The sequence below is a fragment of the Saccopteryx bilineata genome, chromosome 9, assembly GCF_036850765.1.
Source record: "Saccopteryx bilineata isolate mSacBil1 chromosome 9, mSacBil1_pri_phased_curated, whole genome shotgun sequence".
Lineage (NCBI taxonomy): Eukaryota > Metazoa > Chordata > Mammalia > Chiroptera > Emballonuridae > Saccopteryx > Saccopteryx bilineata.
This window is the reverse complement of record NC_089498.1, coordinates 74843908-74865232: the sequence shown is the minus strand read 5'-3', so window position 1 is coordinate 74865232 and position 21325 is coordinate 74843908. Positions and strand designations below refer to the sequence as shown.

General features: G+C 37.7%; 1 protein-coding gene and 1 pseudogene across 4 annotated transcripts in view; one reads left to right on the top strand and one right to left on the bottom strand.

Moving 5' to 3' along the window:
• Positions 1–21325, top strand: part of MICU1 (mitochondrial calcium uptake 1) — a 265614-nt gene that overhangs the window by 37495 nt on the left and 206794 nt on the right. The window lies entirely within an intron of this gene.
• On the bottom strand, positions 1001–1774 carry LOC136313655 (large ribosomal subunit protein eL22 pseudogene; annotated as a pseudogene).

The following is a 21325-nucleotide window of genomic DNA, read 5'->3' as shown; positions in this document are numbered from 1 at the left end:
CATTTCAGGTGTACAGCATAATGATTTGATATTTATATAAATTGCATAATGATCACCACAATAAGTCTGGTTAACATCCATCAGCACAGTTACTTTTTTTGTGTGACAAGATCTTTTAAGATCTACTCTTTTAGCAACTTGCAAATATATAATATAGTATTATTAACTATGTTGTACATTACATCTGCAGGACTTATTTTAAAACTGAAAATTTGTACCTCTTGATCACCTTTACCCATTTTGCCTACACTTCACCCCCTACCACTGGCAACCACCAGTCTGTTCTCTGTGCTTTTTTTTTTTGACATAGATGTGAATCTTATACTGTATGATATTTGCCTTTGTGTGACTTACTTCAGTTAGCATCATGCCCTCAAGGTCCATCCATGTTGTCCCAAATGGCAAGATTCCCATCTTTTTTTATGGCTGAATAACATTCCATTCTATATACCAATGAAAATATGCCACATTTTCTAATCCACTCATCTGTTGATGGGCGCTTAGGTTATTGACCTACTTGGCTACTGTAAATAATGCTGCAGTGAACATGGAGGTGTCAGTATATCTTTGAGATAGTGATTTTGTTTCTTTTGGATAAATATACAGAACTAAAATTGCTAATCTCAACACATTTGCTCATACTAGAGGTTTTAGAAGATTTATATTGTTCATCATTGTTTCTACATACAGTTTTCTGGGTGGTTTACTTGTTTTTTTTAAATAGACTGTTTCTTTGGTGAATTTATTTTTTTTCTTCTCCACACTTTGTTTTTCGGTGCAGTTATTGAGGAAAAGAAATTAATTCTGTAACATTCTTCCCCAACTAGGAGATTTATGTTTTTCTTGCAGTAAAAAGGCGCCATATGGTGTGTTGTGTGTGTATATTTGAGAAGGTGAATTATGGAGATAACTTGATGGATGGAGGAATGTTCAGAGCATCAGAAAGTTGAGTCCTATAGGCTATTGACCTTTTCCATAACATTTTCTTTCTTTTTTTTTTTTTTCCTTGATTTTATTTAAGAACACATACAAAATGTGCCAGGTAAACAAGGGTTAATCCTCATCTTCCTCCTCTTCTTCATCCTGGTTTATCTGGAAGTAACATAATTCGTAACTCTCTTTGCAGTTAGCAACTACACACAACCAGTCACATAGATTATTCTTCTTCAATTATTTTTTGGTGAGGTATTTCAAATACCTTTTAGAAAAAGGCACCTCAGAAGTGACAGTGATCTTGCTTTTGCTTCTTTCGATGATTACAACTCCTTCACTGAGATTCCCAGCTTTCCCATTCACTTTGATTCTCTCCTGAAGAAACTGCTCAAAATTGGCAGCATCCATGATTCCATCTTCTACAGCAGTGGTCCCCAACCTTTTTTGGGCCACGGACCGGTTTAATGTCAGAAAATATTTTCACAACCGGCCTTTAGGGTGGACAGATAAACGTATCACGTGACCGAGACAAGCGTCAAGAGTGAGTTTTGTACATCCCACTGATGTAACAGAGGGAATCTGGTCATTTTTTAAAAATAAAACATCGTTCAGACTTAAATATAAATAAAACAGAAATAATGTAAGTTATGTATTCTTTCTCTGCGGACCAGTACCAAAGGGCCCACGGACCGATACTGGTCTGCGGCCTGGGGGTTGGGGACCACTGTTCTACAGGATGGGTGCAGTCAAGGGTAAACTTCAGAACTTGCTTCTTTTTTTTGCCCTCCTCCACAATCTTTTTCACAGGCGCTATGGCCGCAGCGGAGGGAGAAAAGGCCATAACATTTTCATTTAGCACAGATATGCACAAAAATTGTCAAACCTAACATTTCTGTGAGATGATTCTTATTCCCACAGTAATTATTTTTTATTGTTAGAGACTTGTATGACTTAACTTTACATTCTCACCCAGATTAATTAAAATGATTTTTTCTCTGCTGAACATAGCCAGCTGGAAGTGTAAGCTTTCCTCATTGACTGTCAGTAACATCACTTTGAGGTATGAAAGTGCATCTTTCTAGACGTGAATGTTAATCTCTGCTGTACTTTGGCAGTCATCCTGGTGTCTTCAGTGCAGAATTTTCAATCTTATTAATTTCATCTAAAAGAAATGTATGAGGTTGTTTTTAAAATTATTTGGCATAATTAAATCCTAAGATATTTCCAGTAACTTATTCCACTCCTGAGATAAAATGATGAAGAATAAAAAAGGCAAAGTCTCCTAAGACAGTGCATTCAGCCAAACTCTTTTGTAAAGAATGTTTAGCTTGACCTGTGGTGGCGCAGTGGATAAAGCGTTGACCTGGAAATGCTGAGGTTGCCAGTTCAAAACCCTGGGCTTGCCTGGTCAAGGCACATATGGGAGTTGATGCTTCTTGCTCCTCCCTCCCCTCTCTCTCTCTCTCTCTCTCTCTCTCTCTCACTCTCTCCTCTCTAAAAATTAATAAAGAATAAAAAAATAAATTTACTTGTTCTTTAAAAAAATAAAAATAAAAAAGAATGTTTAGCTTTTTCCTTCCCCAAGTAAATTTTTTCCTTGGAGCTTTTCTTGAGCCCTTTCCAACTTTCTAATCTAATGTAATATTTCCTTTCTTTGGATTTCTGTGAATATGCCTTCAGCTCTTACCTTTTCTTGCCTTATTGTTATTTGAAAAATTGTTTTATATTTACTACCAAATTTAGGTGTTTGTAGGTAGAGTGTCTTGCTCATTTTTGTGCCTCTTGCAGACCTCAGAGTACCTTGCTAATGACTTGAATGAAATAATGGCAGTTAGATATTTTTAATTATGTGAAATTTGCTTAAACCAGTGAGGCTATTGTAGGATGCTGTCTTATTAATAACAATTCAAGATAGCTTTTTTATGAAAAAAAATATTCAAAATAGTTTTATATTTTGTTTTTATGAAATGAACTCTTACAGCCAGAAAGGACTTAGAAATAAATACTACCTGTGCTTTGTATCTCCTAGAACAGAGTCTTAGGTAAGGCTCTTACTGGTCACGTAGTTGGCTGTAGTGGAACTAGAAAGAGAACCTGAGGGTTTTTGTGTCTGCTCTAGTGCAACCGAGCACTAATATTTGTTATTGCTGTTACTAATAACTTTAAATTCATTAATTGGCACTGAGAAGACTAAGAAGCCTAAAACATAGTTCGTATCTTTCGATTTGTGATCCCCTTGGCAAGTTGAGAGGTTTACATTAAATTTAATAAAAATGTACCATAATAGTGGTACAGAATATTAATTCTATAGGAATTCAGAGGAAGAAATCAAGAGTGATAATAATTTTACCTAACTGTATGGATGAAGTGAAATTTTATTTGAGCCATGGAAAAGAAGAAAAACAAAGGTCAGTCTGAGGAATAGTATAGAAATTGTTCATCATGCTAAGACACTTAGAAACAATGATAAAAACCAAGACAGAAACTTGACTATTGCCCTGGCCAGTTTGCTCAGTGGTAGAGCGTGGGCCCAACTTGTGGGTGTCCCTGGTTCAATTCCTGGTCAGGGCACATAGGAGAAGCGACCAGCTGCTTCCACGCCCCTCTCTTTGCCCCTCCCTCTTCCCCTTTTCTTTATTTCTCTCTCTTCCTCTCCTGCAGCATGCTCAATTGGTTCAAGCATATAGGCCCTGGGTGCTGAGGATGGCTCCGTGGAGCCTTCACCTCAGGCACTAAAAATAGCCTTGGTTGTAAGCATGGCCTTAGATGGACAGAACATCAACCCCAGACAGGGGTTGCAGTGAATCCCAGTCAGATTGCATTCAGGAGTCTGCCTCTCTATTTCCCCTCCTCTCACATGGAAAAGAAGAAAAACAAAGGAAAGTTGACTATCTTCATTTCTAGAAGTTGACTATCTTTATTGTCTAATGGCCTATTATATATAGTCATTATATTTATAATTATTTAGCATTATTCAATTTATGATATTTCTATTTAAATCGATAAAAATTTTAGTGTATTTAACACCAAGTATTGTATTAGGCTTTCTGTATTGTATTAGACTCAGTACTCATGTGTCAACTTTCAGACAGATACATCGGTTCAGTAGTGAGTTCTGTGGGTTTATAAACTATGAATATGAAATCAGTTATGAAAACATGTTAATTATAATAATTCTTATAGTCTTCACAAGGAATAACTTGGCTGTCTAATGTAAAGCTACTTAAACCTGCTCTCAGGAATCCATGTATCTTAACTACAGCAATAGCAGATGCTCATTTTTTTCTGTTATTCTCCTATGTTCATGGAAACCATTGTTTTCATACATTGCACATCTTTTGGGGATAACCCACACGTTTTGCAAAGAAGCGCTATAAATATTAGTGAAATAAATACATGTTTGCCTTACTACCTAATACATATGTTGTCTTAGGTTGTACCTTTAGTAAAATAGGTTAAGAAAAATATATTCATCTGTGTTGTGCAACACTCAGGTAATTATGTCACTATACTGAATTATACTTTAGTTTTTTGTATGGACTTTTTACATGTTTACCATTATAATTCATTATAATAATATATTTCAGGTTTGGTTTTTTTCTGTTTTCAGAAAGGTAAATATGATGGCAGAATGATGTGTAATCTTATTTTCCAATAGTGTGTGAAGATGAAACACTTCTGGGATATTTTTGGGAACTTTGTGCTGTTTAGATTAAATCATTATTTTCAATAATAACTAAAGAATGAATGAATAATCTATTCAAGTATTTTGAAAGTATAACCAGTCACTGGAAAGCAAAATGTTGGATAGAAAAACTCTTCTCAGTCAGTTCAGGTGGAGCTCGGTCAAATTAATTTGAAAAGTACTGAAATGGTTTAGATTGAAAAAGTTTCAGACTTTTTTTGGTTGTTTAATGAAATGGCATTCTACTCAAAATAACATTAGACAGAATAGTGTTAATATTACATCTGATGAAAACATTTTATGTCTAAAACAAATCTAGATTAAAGGACTGCCCCTTTTTTACAAGGAAGGAAAGGTACACAGTCCCAGGGCTAGGAATATGATTGGAACAAAAGAAAATTCATACAGCTCAATATTCTAATAATCCTCACAACAACAATGATGAACTCTTGAAAAACAAATATTATCAAACTTGTTTGTTCATAGAATATATAGTAGTTGAATAAGAAGTCATCTTTTTGCTCAGCTTCATTAGTTATTAGAGAAATGCAAATCAAAACTACAATGAGATACCACCTCACCCCTGTTAGATTAGCTATTATCAACAAGACAGGTAATAGCAAATGTTGGAGAGGCTGTGGAGAAAAAGGAACCCTCATACACTGTTGGTGGGAATGTAAAGTAGTACAACCATTATGGAGGAAAGTATGGTGGTTCCTCAAAAAACTGAAAATAGAACTATCTTATGACCCAGCAATCCCTCTACTGGGTATATACCCCAAAACCTCAGAATCATTGATACGTAAAGACACATGTAGCCCCATGTTCATTGCAGCACTGTTCACAGTGGCCAAGACATGGAAACAACCAAAAAACCCTTCAATAGAAGACTGGATAAAGAAGATGTGGCACATATACACTATGGAATACTACTCAGCCATAAGAAATGATGACATCAGATCATTTACATTAAAATGGTGGGATCTTGATAACATTATACGGAGTGAAATAAGTAAATCAGAAAAAAACAAGAACTACATGATTCCATACATTGGTGGAACATAAAAACGAGACTAAGAGACATGGACAAGAGAGTGGTGGTTACCAGGGGTGGGGGGAGGGAGGACGCAGGAGGGAGGGAGGGAAAGAGTTAGGGGGAGGGGGAGGGGCACAGAGAAAACTAGACAGAGGGTGACGGAGGACAATCTGACTCTGGGTGAGGGGTATGCAACATAATTTAATGACAAGATAACCTAGACATGTTTTCTTTGAATATATGTACCCTGAATTATTAATGTCATCCCATTAACATTAATAAAAATTTATAAAAAAAAAGATGTCATCTTTTAATCCATCATATAAATGGAAAAGATTGATAACAGCAAATATAGGGAATGAGTACCCTCAGACACTGCTGATGGGAGTGTAAATTGTAATTCATTATTGAAGGTTGAGTTGGCAGTATCTATCAAAGTTAAAATGGTCACACTTTTTTTTAAATTTTTTTAAATTTTATTCATTTTAGAGGGGGGGAAGAGAAGGGGAGGGGGAGGAGCAGAAAGCATCACAGGTCAGGCTATACATGTGGTTTGTTTGTTTTTTTTAATTCATTTTAGAGAGGAGGTGGGGAGAGAGAGAGAAGGGGGAGGAGCAGGAAGCATCAACTCCCATATGTGCCTTGACCAGGCAAGCCAGGGTTTTGATCCAGCAACCTCAGTGTTTCCAGGTTGACGCTTTATCCACTGCGCCACCACAGGTCAGGCTGGTCACACTATTTTTAACCCAGCAGTTTTATTCCAAGGTATCTGTCCCATAGATATATTTGTATAAGTACTGTTCACTAACCGAGTGTGTCACTGGAGCTCCTGATATGTTTGAATAACAATAAATGCACAAGAAAAAAGTCTCTGTAGCTCTGTTTGTAATGGTAAAATATGGAAACAGTTATACAGTATTAATTGCCAAATAGTTAAATTGTGAATAGTCATAGAATGAAATGAAATACTCTGTACTAGTTAGAAAGAGGTAGATCTGTATATCCCTTGATGGAATGATGTTAAGTTGTATTGTTTTAAAAAATTGCAAACATATATTGTATAAAAACAAAGGGTAATTAATGTAAAATCCCAATACTGAATAAATGAGTATACATGAATAAATGTAATATTATTTATGTGTAAACAAGTAAAACAGTTTCTGGAAAGATACAAACTTCTTTCTGAAGTTACTTCTAGGGAGAGTGTTGGGATTTCAGATGTATGAAAATGAAGATGGTTTCTGTGTAATAACATTTTCAACAATAAAAATGTCTTCGTACATTATTTGTAACAAAAATGTAAGTAGTCTTGCTTGTTCCATACAGAAATCTGTTTCATGTCCAGCAGATCAATACTCTCATCATTTTTCTTTTACTCTGGATTCTTATGTATTGCCTTCCTCTATTTCAGTTACCCCCATGGCAGAAGAGAAATGAGTGTGGTTCCTTACATTCAGTGACTGAGCATACAAAACTTTTGGAAAATTTGCTGGAATCTGTTCCAGGGATGGAGTTTAAATGAAATGGCAAAGTGAGGGGCAAGATGTCACCATGCTCCAATATCTGGCTCTTAAACTTTGAAAGTCCCCAGACTGGATCTGATTAGTGCTTTGGAATTGCTAGGATTCAGAGAAGCTTCTTTAGGCTGACTAATATCATGGAAGATTAAAATTATAAACCAGTGTACCAATTTATTAATTTACCATGAGAAATGTAGCTGGCATAAGATACTGTTATCAACATGCTCTCTCTTTTAAGGCAGTCTGCGTAGGAATCTGGATTATAAATCATAAAATTATTTACTGAGCATGAAACAAGAGTAAAGGATATAATACACATACAAGCATACCTTGGAGATACTTCGGATTTGGTTTTATACACTATAGTAAAGCAAATATCCCAATAAAGCGAGTCACATGAATTTTTTATTCCCCAGTGCATGTGAAAGTTATGTTTACACTATAGTAGTCTGTTAAGTATGCAATAGCATTATGTCTAAAAAAAATATGCATACCTTAATCAAGAAATACTTTATTGTTAAAAAATGCTAATCACTGTTCATCTAAGGCTTCAGCAAGTCATAATCTTTTTGTTGCTCAATGTTAATGGCTGCTGCTGACATAGAGATTGCTGAAGGTTGGCTGTGGGAATTTCTTAAAATAACAGTGAATTTTGTGGCATTAGTCTTCTTTTTCTTTCATGAACGATTTCTCTGTAGCATATGATGCTATTTGATAACATTGACCCACAGTAGCACTTGTTTAAAAATTGAAGTCAGTTTTCTTAAACCCTGATGCTGTAAGTTTATATAATATTCTAAATCCTTTGTGTCATTTCAACAGTCTTTGTAGGACCTTCACCAGGAGTAGATTCCATCTCAAGAAACCACTTTCTTTGTTCACCCATAAAAAGCATGTTAAAATTTCATTGTGAAATTGAAGCAATTCAGCCCCATCTTCAGGCTCCATTTCTTTCTTTTCTTCTTTTTTTGTTTACTACTTTGCCCTTTAAAATTTTTTTTTATTTTTAAATAACAGTTGATGTACAATATTATATTGGTGTCAGGTGTACAACCCCATGATTAGACATTTATACAACTTACAAAGTGATCACCACAATAAAATTAGTACCCATCTACTACCATATTTTACTTTATCTCCCCATGACTATTCTTCAACTACTAATTTGTACTTCTAAATCCCTTCACCTTTTTCACCCAGCCCACAGCCCTCTCCCATTCAGCAACCGTCAAAATATTCTCTGTGTCATGAGTCTGCTTTTGTTCTGCTTGCTCATTCATTTATTTATTTTTATATTACACTTATAAGTGAAATGATCTGGCATTTGTTCTTTTCTGTCTGATGCATTTCACTCAGCACAATATCCTCTAGGTCCATCCATGTTATTGCAGATGGCAAGATTTCACCCATTTTTTATGGCAGAATCATATTCTATTGTTTATATGCACCACTTCTTTATTCATTCATCTATTGATGGACACTCTAGTTGCTTCCATATCTTGGATATTGTAAATAATGCTTCAGTAAAGGATGCATATGTTTTTTCAATTTAGTGTTTTGGATAAATACCCAGAAGTGAAGTTGTTGGGTCCTTCTTTGTCTCTTATTGTAACCTTTGTTTTAAAGTCTATTTTGTCTGGTATAAGTATTGCTACATCAACTTCTTGGTTTTGTTTTCTTTCTATTTTCATGAAATATCTTTTCCCATCCCTATAGTTTCAGTCTGTTTGTGTCTTTCAATCTGAAGTGAGTCTCTTGCAGTAGACAGCATATGTAGTATTCTTTTTATTTTTTTTTATTTTTTTATTTTATTTTATTTTTTTCTTTTTTTCATTTTTCTGAAGCTGGAAACAGGGAGAGACAGTCAGACAGACTCCCGCATGCGCCCGACCGGGATCCACCCGGCACGCCCACCAGGGGCGACGCTCTGCCCACCAGGGGGCGATGCTCTGCCCATCCTGGGCGTCGCCATGTTGCGACCAGAGCCACTGTAGCGCCTGAGGCAGAGGCCACAGAGCCATCCCCAGCGCCCGGGCCATCTTTGCTCCAATGGAGCCTTGGCTGCGGGAGGGGAAGAGAGAGACAGAGAGGAAAGCGCGGCGGAGGGGTGGAGAAGCAAATGGGCACTTCTCCTGTGTGTCCTGGCCAGGAATCGAACCCGGGTCCTCCGCACGCTAGGCCGACGCTCTACCGCTGAGCCAACCCGGCCAGGGCATATGTAGTATTCTTATTCATTCAGTCACTGTGTGTCTTTTGATCACAGCATTTAATCCATTTTCATTTAAAATAATTGTTGATAGATTATGTGTTTATTGCCATTTTATTACTCAACTTTTAATCTTTTTTTCATCATCTTAAAGAAAATCTTTTAACATTTGTTATAATACTCTAGCTTTTCCTTGTCTGGGAAGCTCTTTATCTGTGTTTGAATTCTAAGTGATAACTTTGCTGGGTAGACTAATCTTTGTGGTAGGTCCTTGCTTTTCATCACTTTGAATGTTTCATGCCAATCCCTTCTGGCCTGAAATGATTCTGTTGAGAAATCAACTGACAGCTTTATGGTAGCTAACTTGAAGGTAACTAACTGGTTTTCTCTTGCTGCTTTTAAGATTCTCTCTGTCTTTAATCTTTTGCATTTTTGTTATGATGTGTCTTGGTATAGGCCTCTTTGTGTTTATCTTGTTTGGGACTGTCTGTGCTTCCTGGACTTCTATGTCTATTTTCTCCACCAGGTTAGGAAAATTTCCTGTCATTATTTTTTGAAATAGATTTTCAGTTTGTTGCTCTCTTTCCTCTTTTTCTGGCACATCCATGATGCAAATGTTGGTACGCTTGAAGTTTTTCCAGAGGCTCCTTACATTATCCTCATTTTTTTGGATTCTTTTATTTTTTCCTATTCTGTCAGAGTGTTTTTGCTTCCTTATATTCCAAGTTGCTGATTTGATATTCTGCTTCATCTACTCTATTGTTGATTGTCTCTAATTCATTCTTCATTTCAGTTAGTGTTTCTTTCATTTCTGACTCTGTGTGTGTGTGTTTTCCATGTACATTTTTTTTTTTTTTACAGGGGCAGAGAGGGAGTCAGAGGGAGGAATAGATAAGGACAGACAGACAGGAATGAAGAGAGATGAGAAGCATCAATCATCAGTTTTTTGTTGCAACACTTTAGTTGTTCATTGATTGCTTTCTCATATGTGCCTTGACCGCGGGTCTTCAGCAGATCGAGTGACCCCTTGCTTGAGCCAGCGACCTTGGGTCCAAACTGGTGAGCTTTGCTCAAACCAGATGAGCCCACGCTCAAGCTGGCGACCTCGGGGTCTCGAACCTGGGTCCTTCCGCATCCCAGTCCGACACTCTATCCACTGCGCCACTGCCTGGTCAGGCTCCATGTACTATTGAATATTTTATGCTGTTGAAGTTCTCACTTTCTTGGGCACCCTTATAACCATTGTTTTAATTTTTATCTGATAGTTTGCTTGCCTTCATTTCATTTAGCTCTTTTTCTGGAGCTTTCTCCTGTTATTTCATTTAGGATCTGTTTCTTTGTCTCATTTCATTGCCTCTCGGTGTTTGTTTCTATGTATTAGACTGAGCTGCTGTGTCTCCCAGTTTTGATAGAGTAGCCTTATGTGTAGTTGTCCTGTAGAGCCTAGTGGTACAGCCTTCTCAGCCCCCTTGCCAGTTGCTCCAGGTGTGCCCCTCACACCTTTTACTGCCCATGTTAGTTGTATGCACTGTCCTGTTGTAGTTGAGCAAGTCTCTGGAAGGTACTGCATCCCAGATTGATTGACTGTGAGGACTAACTGCAACTACAGTAGAGGAGCTGCTGTGCAGGCTGACCACACGAAGCAGGCTTCGCTTCAGTGGGGCTTTGGTATCCACTAAGTTTGTCCCTTAAGTGTGTCACTTGTGGAGGTAGTTGGATTGTAATCTGGCATAGTCTTAAGCTATGTGCACAAAGTACACTGACTCTGGGGCCTCCAGAGATGTGCAAAGTCAGCAACCGTGTCTGCCCTGCCCGGGACCACTCAGCATGAGCTACAGAGTGATTTGCAGATGGCTACTGCTTGTGCTGGGCAGATGCCCAGGAGAGGCCAAGCTGCAAACCAAGGCTTGCTGCCCCTAGTACCAGGCCTGGAGCCACTTAGCAAGAGGTGCAGGGTATATGCAGAGGCCAAATGCTGCTGCTTATAGAGATTGTAGGAAATTCTGAAGCATGAGCCAAAAGAGCCCGTTTGTATTGAAAACCCACTGGAAGCCCTGGCCGGTTGGCTCAGTGGAAGAGCATCAGCCTGGCGTGCAGGAGTCCTGGGTTCGATTCCCGGCCAGGGCACACAGGAGAAGCACCCATCTGCTTCTCCACCCCTCCCCCTCTCCTTCCTCTCTGTCTCTCTCTTCCCCTCCCACAGCCAAGGCTCCATTGGAGCAAAGTTGGCCCTGGTGCTGAGGATGGCTCCATGGCCTCTGCCTCAGGCGCTAGAATGGCTCTGGTTGCCAGCAACCTTGAGTCCAAGCTGGTGAGCTTTGCTCAAACCAGATGAGCCCGCACTCAAGCTGGTGACCTTGGAGTCTTGAACCTGGGTTCTCTGCATCCCAGTCCAACGCTCTATGCACTGCGCCACTGCCTGGTCAGGCTATCCTTTGAAACTTTGAAGACATTGATTTCTCTCTAGCTATGAAAGTCTTAGATGGCATCATCTTCCAATATAAAGCTTTTCCTCCCACATTGAAAAATCTGTTGTTTAGTGTAGCTACCCACCTTTATTAACTCGATATTCTGGATAACTTGAAGCTTTTACTTCAGCACTTGCTGCTTCACCTTACATTTTTATGTTATAAAGATATCTTCTTTCCTTAAACCTCATGAACCAACCTCTGCTAACATCAAATTTTTCTTCTGCAGTTTTTTTCACCACTCTCAACCTTCATAGAATTGAAGAGAGTTAAAGTCTTGCTTTGAATTAGGCTTTGGCTTAAGGGAATATTGTGGCTGCTTTGATCTTTTATCTAAACCACTACAACATCACCATATCAGTAATAAGCTGTCTTGCTTTCTTATCACTCATATGTTCACTGGAGTAGCACTTTTATTTTCTTCAATAACTTTTTCTTTGCATTAACAAGGTGACTAACTGGCTCAGTGCATAACTTTCAGCTGTGTCAGCTTTTGACATGCCTTTCTCATTAAGCGTAATCATTTCTAGCTTTTGATTTAAAGTGAGAGCTGTGCCACTCTTCCTGTCACTTGAACACTTTAAAAACCATTGTAAGGTTAGTAATAGGCCTAATTTCAATATTGTTTGTCTCAGGGGAATAGTGGGGCCCTAAGAGAGGGAGAGTGATGGGGGAACAGCGGGTTGCTGGAACAAGCAGACACAACATTCCTCCTCCTCCTCTTCTTAAAGAAGACCCTTTTACATTTCTTATAATACTGGGTTGGTGGTGATGAATGCCAGATTTTCCTTGTCTGGGAAGCTGTTTATTTCTGCTTCAATTTTACATGATAGCCTTGCTGGATAAAGTTGTGTTGAATGTAGGTCCTTGGTTTCATCACTTTGAATATTTCATTCCAATCTCTTCTGACCTAAGGTGTTACTGCCGAGTAACAGCTGACAGTCTTATGAGAGCTCCCTTGCAGGTAACTTTTGTCTTGTGGTTTTTCTGAGTCTGTCTTTGTCTTTAAGCCTTGTAATTTTAAGTATGGTTGTGTTGATGTGGGCCTCTTTGGGTTCATCTTGTTTGAGACTCTGTGCTTCCTGGGCCTGTTTGTCCTTTTCCTTCACCAGGTTAGGGAAGTTTTTGGTTATTATGTATATTTCTTCAAATAGGTTCTAGATTTTTTGCTTGCTTTGTTCTTCTGGTACTTCTATATTGTGGATGTTAGTATGCTTCTTGTCCCAAGGGTCCCTTCATTCTTCATTTTTTAGAATTCCTTTTTCTTTTTGCTTCTCTGATTCTGTCCTGCTACCTTGTCTTTTACATCCCTGATTTGATCCTGTGCTACATCCAACCTACTGTGTATTCCTTTCAGTGTATTCTTTATTTTAGATATTATAGTCTTTATTTTTGATTGGTTATTTTTTAATGGTTTCCATGCCCCTTTTCATTCTGTTATAGTTCTTACTAAGTTCCTTGAGCATCCTTATAACCATTCTTTTGAATTCTGTATATGGCAAATTGCTTGCCTCCATTTCATTTAGCTTCTTTCCTGGAGATTTCTCCTGTTCTTTCATTTGGGGCATGTTTCCGTATCTCCCCATTTTGTTTGTCTGTGTTTATTTCTATTTATTAAGTAAATCTTCTATGAATGCCAGTCTTGGTAGGGTGGCCTTATATACATAGGTAGTATCCTGTGGAATCCAGTGGTGCAGTCTCCTTGGTAACCTGAGCTGGGTACTCCAGGAATGTCCCTTGTCCACACAAAATATGGGCCCTTTTGTTGTAACTGAATCCTGATTGCTATTGGACCATTTGTGCATGAGATTGACCCTCAGGCTGGCTGATTATGAGGCTGAATCCCGACCATGGCATGTGAGGTGCTGACCACGTGTGGCAGAATTTGCTTCAACAGGATCTGGTACCTACTGAGGTCTCCCTTTGAATATGCTGCTTGTGAAGCTGATTAAGTCCTGTGTTTTTTGGGTTTTTTTTTTGTATTTTTCTTAAGTTGGAAACGGGGAGGCAGTCAGACTCCCGTATGTGCCCAACCGGGATCCACCCGGCATGCCCACTAGGGGGCGATGCTCTGCCCATCTGGGGCGTCGCTCTTCCGCAACCAGAGCCATTCTAGCGCCTGAGGCAGAGGCCACAGAGCCATCATCAGTGCCCAGGCCCACTTTGCTCCAGTGGAGCCCTGGCTGCGGGAGGGGAAGAGAGAGACAGAGAGGAAGGAGAGGGGGAGGGGTGGAGAAGCAGATGGGTGCTTCTGTGTGCCCTGGCCGGGAATTGAACCCGGGACTCCCGCACGCCAGGCCAACGCTCTACCACTGAGCCAATCAGCCAGGACCTGAGTCCTGTTTTGATGTCTGAAGCTGGATGCTAGGTGTGTTGTTTCTGGGCCCTCTTTTGGGGGGACTCTGGTACAGGCCAATGTCAGATGAAAGAGCTTTTGGCAATACTCAAGTTATGTGAGGTAGGTTCTCAGTGCAGTTAGATATTGATGTGTGTTGAACACTGATATCTGATAATTTTGTTTCTCTTTGGATTTTTATTTTGGGGGGGGTTCCTATACTTGTATCCTAAGAAAGACACTCATCACCCAATACTTAGGGTATTTGTTGCCTCTGGCTGTACTAACTACTGCCATGTTAGCTCTCTCTGCCTTTGGTTCTTTGCAGTTGATTTCACTCACTGCTACTAGATTGATTCTGTTTTTAAAGTGTTTTCATTGTGTTCTTTTCCTTTTTAAGGACTTTGGTCGCTTCCTGTGGTATCTGTGATCAAAAGTCTCAGCCCAGCATTCAAACGATCTTCTCAAGTGATCAAGGCTTGCCTATTTAGTTATATGTCTATTTATTCTTTATATCTGATCAAGTGTTGTAAACTTATTTTTCAGCCTCACACATCCCTGTTACAGCTTGTGAATTGGTTGTGTTGTCTTTCACATAGAAAATTTAAAAGTACACTTTTATTTCTTTTGTCAGTGATGAGTAATGATTTCTTTAGATATATATGTTTTAGTTGTGTTCATTGGTTATAGACAAAAGCAAGGCTGTGTATATTAATGAACTCGTGGGTTTGGAAAATGTTAATTTAAAAATCAGAAACTCACAGAAAGAAAATATAATGGATGGTCTCCTCAGTGCTGGATTTTAATAGAGTATATGCAATAAAATGAGATTATTTCTGGCATGGGGGAGGGTGTAAGAATTGTGTTGCTGAAGGATTTGGTGATAAGAAGTAAGAGAAAAAAAATAATTATTTTTCCACTTTGTCTACAAAAGCAGTATTTAACTTTAACTTTGAAATTACCCCTAGGCTGAATGAAGGAGATTAAGAGAAAGGTTTACTTAAGAGATTATAGTTCTAAATCCCAGAAAAGAATCAGGAACTGGTTAAGTAATATGAGGAGATAGCTAAGCAGTCTAACTTGACTTGAACCCAAACAGTAAAAGATAGAGTTTTCTTAATATATTGGGACTGGGAAATGTATTTAACCCTTTGAGTAGTATGAATGTTCATGTACATCCTCATGCCTCCTGACCGTCCAGAGTACGATTGTACAAAAAATTTTATTTTAAAAATGTATAAGGCAACATTTAAAAAAAGCAAATATATGTTCTTCTTGTTTCCATAAATTGGTTATCAAACAAACATGATTTTAAGTTAATAAAACTGTAACTGTAACTAATTTCGTTTTTTGGAAAAAAAAAACCTTACTCTTGGGGGTCAGTGAGCATGAAAGAAACTTACTACTCAAAGAGTTAAATACTAGGAGCCAGTACCTGTAAATTTGTACCTTGATGTTTTTCATGTTAAAGTAAAATAATTAAATACTTTGAGCACCTGTAATGTAACAGACCCTGTATTAGACTAGGTGTTTATTTTATTTTATTTATTTTATTTTTATTCTTTTAAGTGAGAGGAGAGGAGATAGTGAGACTGACTCCTGTATGTGCCCTGATAGGGATCCACCTGGCAACCCCCTTCTGGGGCTGATGCTTGAATCTACCGAGCTATTCTCAGCACCCAGGGCCGATACTAGAACCAATTGAGCCACTGGCTGTGGGAGGGGGAGGGAGAAAGGGGGAGAAGGATGGAGAGAGAAGCAGATGGTTGCTTCTCTTGTGTACCCTGACCAGGGATCAAACCTGGGACATCCATACTCCAGGTCGATGCTCTATCCACTGAGCCAGACAGCCTGGGCCTAGGCTATATGTTTAAAAAGAGAAAAAAAAAAAAAAACTTTTGGAAGCTCAGAGCCAAGTAAGAGGAGGAAAACTTGTGTATGAACACATATTTTAATTGCCATAGGAAGACAAGTACAAAGTACAAGATAATTTAAATTGGAAGTGGTGAACTATGCTTTGAGAAAATCAAAGGGCATGGATACTTTGATTTGCAAATCATGTAGCCAGAAAGAAATGCCCCTTTCTCCTTCAGTCTGCCTGGTGGAATAAAAGAATGAGGGACTGTACTCTGGCCTCAAGATCATTGTCTAAATGGAGACTATCATCTTCGGTTAATTTTCTGGACTGAGGTAGCAAAGATAATCCTAAGCCTCTTGGGATACTCCTGACATTTTTATCACTTGATCAAAATTCTAAATCATTCTGAGACTCAGCAAAGAAAAATCTTCGCTTACTAACCAACCCAGTCTTATCATGGTCTTCTTTATTTTATTTTATTTTATTTTATTTATTTTTTTAAATTAATTTTACTAGGTTGACATCAATAAATCAGGGTACATATGTTCAAAGAAAACATGTCCAGGGTATCTTATGAATCTAATATGTTGCTTACCCATCACCCAAAGTCAGATTGTCATCTGTCACCTTCTATCTATTAATAGTTTTCTTTGTGCCCCTCCCCCTTTCCCTCTCCCTCTCCCCTCACCGCCCCCCCTCCCCCGTAACCACCACACTCTTATCAATGTCTCTTAGTCTCGCTTTTATATCCCACCTACATATGGAATAATGCAGTCCCTGTTTTTTTCTGATTTACTTATTTCACTCCGTATAATGTTATCAAGATCCCACCATTTTGTTGTAAATGATCCGATGTCATCATTTCTTATGGCTGAGTAGTATTCCATAGTGTATATGTGCCACATCTTCTTTATCCAGTCATCTATTGACGGGCTTTTTGGTTGTTTCCATGTCCTGGCCACTGTGAACAGTGCTGCAATGAACATGGGGCTGCATGTGTCTTTACGTGTCAATGTTTCTGAGTTTTGGGGGTATATACCCAGTAGAGGGATTGCTGGGTCATAAGGTAGTTCTATTTTCAGTTTTTTGAGGAACCACCATACTTTCTTCCATAATGGTTGTACTACTTTACATTCCCACCAACAGTGAATGAGGGTTCCTTTTTCTCTACAGCCTCTCCAACATTTGCTATTCCTGTCTTGTTAATAATAACTAATCTAACAGGTGTGAGGTGGTATCTCATTGCAGTTTTGATTTGCATTTCTATAATAACTAAAGAAGATGAGCATCTTTTCATATATCTGTTGGCCATTTGTATTTCTACCTGGGAGAAGTGTCTGTTCATGTCCTCTTCCCATTTTTTTATTGGATTGTTTGTTTGTTTGTTGTTGAGTTTTATGAGTTCTTTTTATACTTTGGATATTAGGCCCTTATCTGAGCAATTGTTTGAAAATATCATTTCCCATTTAGTTGGCTGTCTGTTTATTTTGTTATCAGTTTCTCTTGCTGAGCAAAAACTTCTTAGTGTGATGTAGTCCCATTCATTAATTTTGCCTTCACTTCTCTTGCCTTTGGAGTCAAATTCATAAAAAGCTCTTTAAAACCAAGGTCCATGAGTTTAGAACCTATGTCTTCTTCTATGTACTTTATTATTTAAGGTCTTATATTTAGATCTTTGATCCATTCTGCATTAATTTTAGTACAAGGGGACAAACTGTAGTCCAGTTTCATTCTTTTGCATGTGGCTTTCCAGTTTTCCCAGCACCATTTATTGAAGAGGCTTTCTTTTCTCCATTGTGTGTTGTTGGCCCCTTTATCAAAAATTATTTGACCATATATATGTGGTTTTATTTCTGGGCTTTCTCTTCTGTTCCATTGGTCTGAGTGTCCATTTTTCTGCCAGTACCATGCTGTTTTGATTGTCGTGGCCCTATAATATAGTTTGAAGTCAGCTATTGTAATGCCCCCAGCTTCATTCTTTTTCTTTAGGATTGCTTTGGCTATTTGGGGTTTTTTATAGTTCCAAATAAAACTGATGATTTTTTGTTCCATTTTAAAAAAAAATGTCATTGGAATTTTGATGGGAATTGCATTAAATTTGTATATTGCTTTGGGTAATATGGCCATCTTGATTATATTTATTCTTCCTAACCAAGAACAAGGAATATTCTTCCATCTCATTGTATCTTTTTCGATTTCCCTTAATAATGGTTTGTAGTTTTCGTTTTATAGGTCCTTTACATTCTTTGTTATGTTTATTCCTAGGTATTTTATTTGTTTTGTTGCAATCGTGAAGGGGATTATTTTTTTGAGTTTGTTCTCAAATGTTTCATTGTTGGAATATAGAAAGGCTATGGACTTCTGTATGTTACTTTTGTATCCTGCGACCTTACTGTATTGGCTTATTGTTTCTAGTAGTCTTTTTGTGGATTCTTTGGGTTTTCGATGTATAGGATCATATCATCTGCAAAAAGTGACACCTTTACTTTTCCGATATGGATGCCTTTTATTTCTTTGTCTTGTCTGATTGCTCTGGCTAGAACCTCTAGTACCACGTTAAATAAGAGTGGAGAGAGTGGACAACCCTGTCTTGTTCCTGATTTAAGGGGGAAAGCCTTCAGTTTTGTGCCATTTAATATGATGTTAGCTGATGGTTTATCATATATATGGCCTTTGTCATGTTGAGATATTTTCCTTCTATACCCATTTTGTTGAGAGTCTTAAACATAAAATTGTGTTGTGTTTTATTGAATGCCTTTTCTGCATCTATTGATAAGATCATGTGGTTTTTGTTCTTTGTTTTGTTGATATGGTGTATTACGTTAATCGTTTTATGTATGTTGAACCATCCTTGAGATTCTGGGATGAATCCCACTTGATCATGATGTATTATCTTTTAAATATGTTACTGTATTCGATTTGCTAGTATTTTGTTTAGTGTTTTAGCATCTATATTCATTAGAGTTATTGGTATGTAGTGTTTTTTTTTTGTGCCATCCTTGCCTGGTTTCGGTATGAGGATTATGTTAGCCTCATAAAATGTGTTTGGAAGTATTGCTTCTTCTTCAATTTTTTGGAAGACTTTGAGTAGAATAGGAACCAAGTCTTCTTTGAATGTTTGATAAAATTTGCTAGTATAGCCGTCTGGGCCTGGACTTTTATTTTTGGGGAGGTTTTTAATGGTTTTTTCTATTTCTTCTCTACTAATAGGTCTGTTTAGGCTTTCTGCTTCTTTTTGACTCAGTCTAGGAAGGTTGTATTGTTCTAGGAATTTATCCATTTCTTCTAGGTTGTTGAATTTAGTGGCATAAAGTTTTTCATAGTATTCTACGATAATTCTTTGTATATCTACGGTTTCCGTGGTGATTTCTCCTCTTTCATTTTGGATTTTGTTTATATGAGTTCTTTCTCTTTTTTCCTTGGTAAGTCTTGCCAGGGGTTTGTCAATTTTGTTGATCTTTTCAAAGAACCAGCTCCTTGTTCTATTAATTTCTTCTATAGATTTTCTGTTCTCTATTTCATTTATTTCTGCTTTGATTTTTACTATCTCCTTTCTTTGGCTGGTTTTGGGTTGTCTTTGTTCTTCTTTTTCCAGTTCCTTAAGGTGTGAAGTTAAGTGGTTCACTTGGGCTCTCTCTTGTTTGTTCATATAGGCCTGAAGTGATATGAACTTCCCTCTTATCACTGCTTTTGCTGCATCCCATAGATTCTGATATGTCGTATTGTCATTTTCATTTGTCTGTATATATCTTTGGAACTCTGCGCTTATTTCTTCTTTGACCCATTCATTTTTTAAAAGTATGTTGTTTAGTTTTCACATTTTTGTGGGATTTTTTCCTCTTTTTTACAGTTCAATTCTAGTTTCAACACTTTTTGATCAGAAAATATGCTTGGTACAACTTCGATTTTTCTGAATTTGCTAATGTTGTTTTTGTGGCCGAACATATGGTCAGTTCTTGAGAATGATTCATGTACCCTGGAGAAAAATGTATACTCTGTCACTTTGGGATGAAATGTCCTGTAGATGTCTATCATATCCAGGTGCTCTAGTGTTTTGTTTAAGGCTAATATATCTTTATTGATTCTCTGTTTGGGTGACCGATCTAGAGCCGTCAGCAGTGTATTGAGGTCTCCAAGTATGATTGTATTTTTGTCAGTTTTTGTTTTAAGATCAATAAGTAGCTGTCTTACATATTTTGGTGCTTCTTGGTTTGGTGCATATATATTAAGAATTGTTATGTCTTCCTGATTCAGTGTCCCTTTAACCATTATGAAATGACCATTTTTGTCTCTGAGTACTTTTACTGTCTTGTAGTCCACATTATCAGATATGAATATTGCTACGCCTGCCTTTTTTTGAATGTTATTTGCTTGGAGTATTGTTTTCCAGCTTTTCACTTTGAATTTGCTTTTATTCTTGTTGCTTAGATGAGTTTTTTGTAGGCAGCATACTATTGGATTTTTTTTTAAATCTATTCTGCTACTCTGTGCCTTTTTTATTGGTGAGTTTAATCCGTTTACATTTAGTGTAATTATTGACACTTGTGAGTTCCCTATTGCCATTTTATAGATTGCTTTCTGTTCGTTTTGTGTCTTGTTTGATCCTTCTCTTTTGTTTTTCTATCTTTTGTTTTTATTTGGTTGTATTTCATACATCTTTCCTCTGTTGCTATCTTTTTTAAGTCATGTGCTTCTGTGGTGGTTTTTTCAATGGTGGTTACCATTAAGTAATGAAAAGGGTTCCTACCCTGTTCATTGTAGTGCACTATCTTGTGAGTACTTTTGCACTGCATCGTCCTTTGCTACTGTTAATCTCCATCCTCCCCCCCCCTTTTTTTTTGTCACAGTTTAAATTTGGTTTTATTGTGTTCTTCTTGGAGCTTTTACTGTGGCTTTGTTTTTTTTGTTGTTGTTCTTTGTATCTGATTGGAGAACCCCCTTTAGTAATTCCTGAAGTGGGGGTTTTCTGATGATAAATTCCCTCATCTTTTCTGTATCTGTGAATGTTTTTATTTCTCCTTCGTATTTGAAGGATAGCTTTGATGGGTATAGTATTCGTGGCTGAAACTTCCTCTCTTTCAGGACTTTAAATATTGGGGTCCATTCTCTTCTAGCTTGTAGAGTTTCTGTTGAGAAATCTGATGATAATCTAATGGGCCTTCCTTTATATGTTGTATTCTTCTTTTCCCTGGCTGCCTTGAGAATTTTTTCTTTGTCGTTGGTTTGTGCCAATTTCATTATGATGTGCCTTGGAGTAGGTTTGTTGGGGTTAAGAAAACTCGTA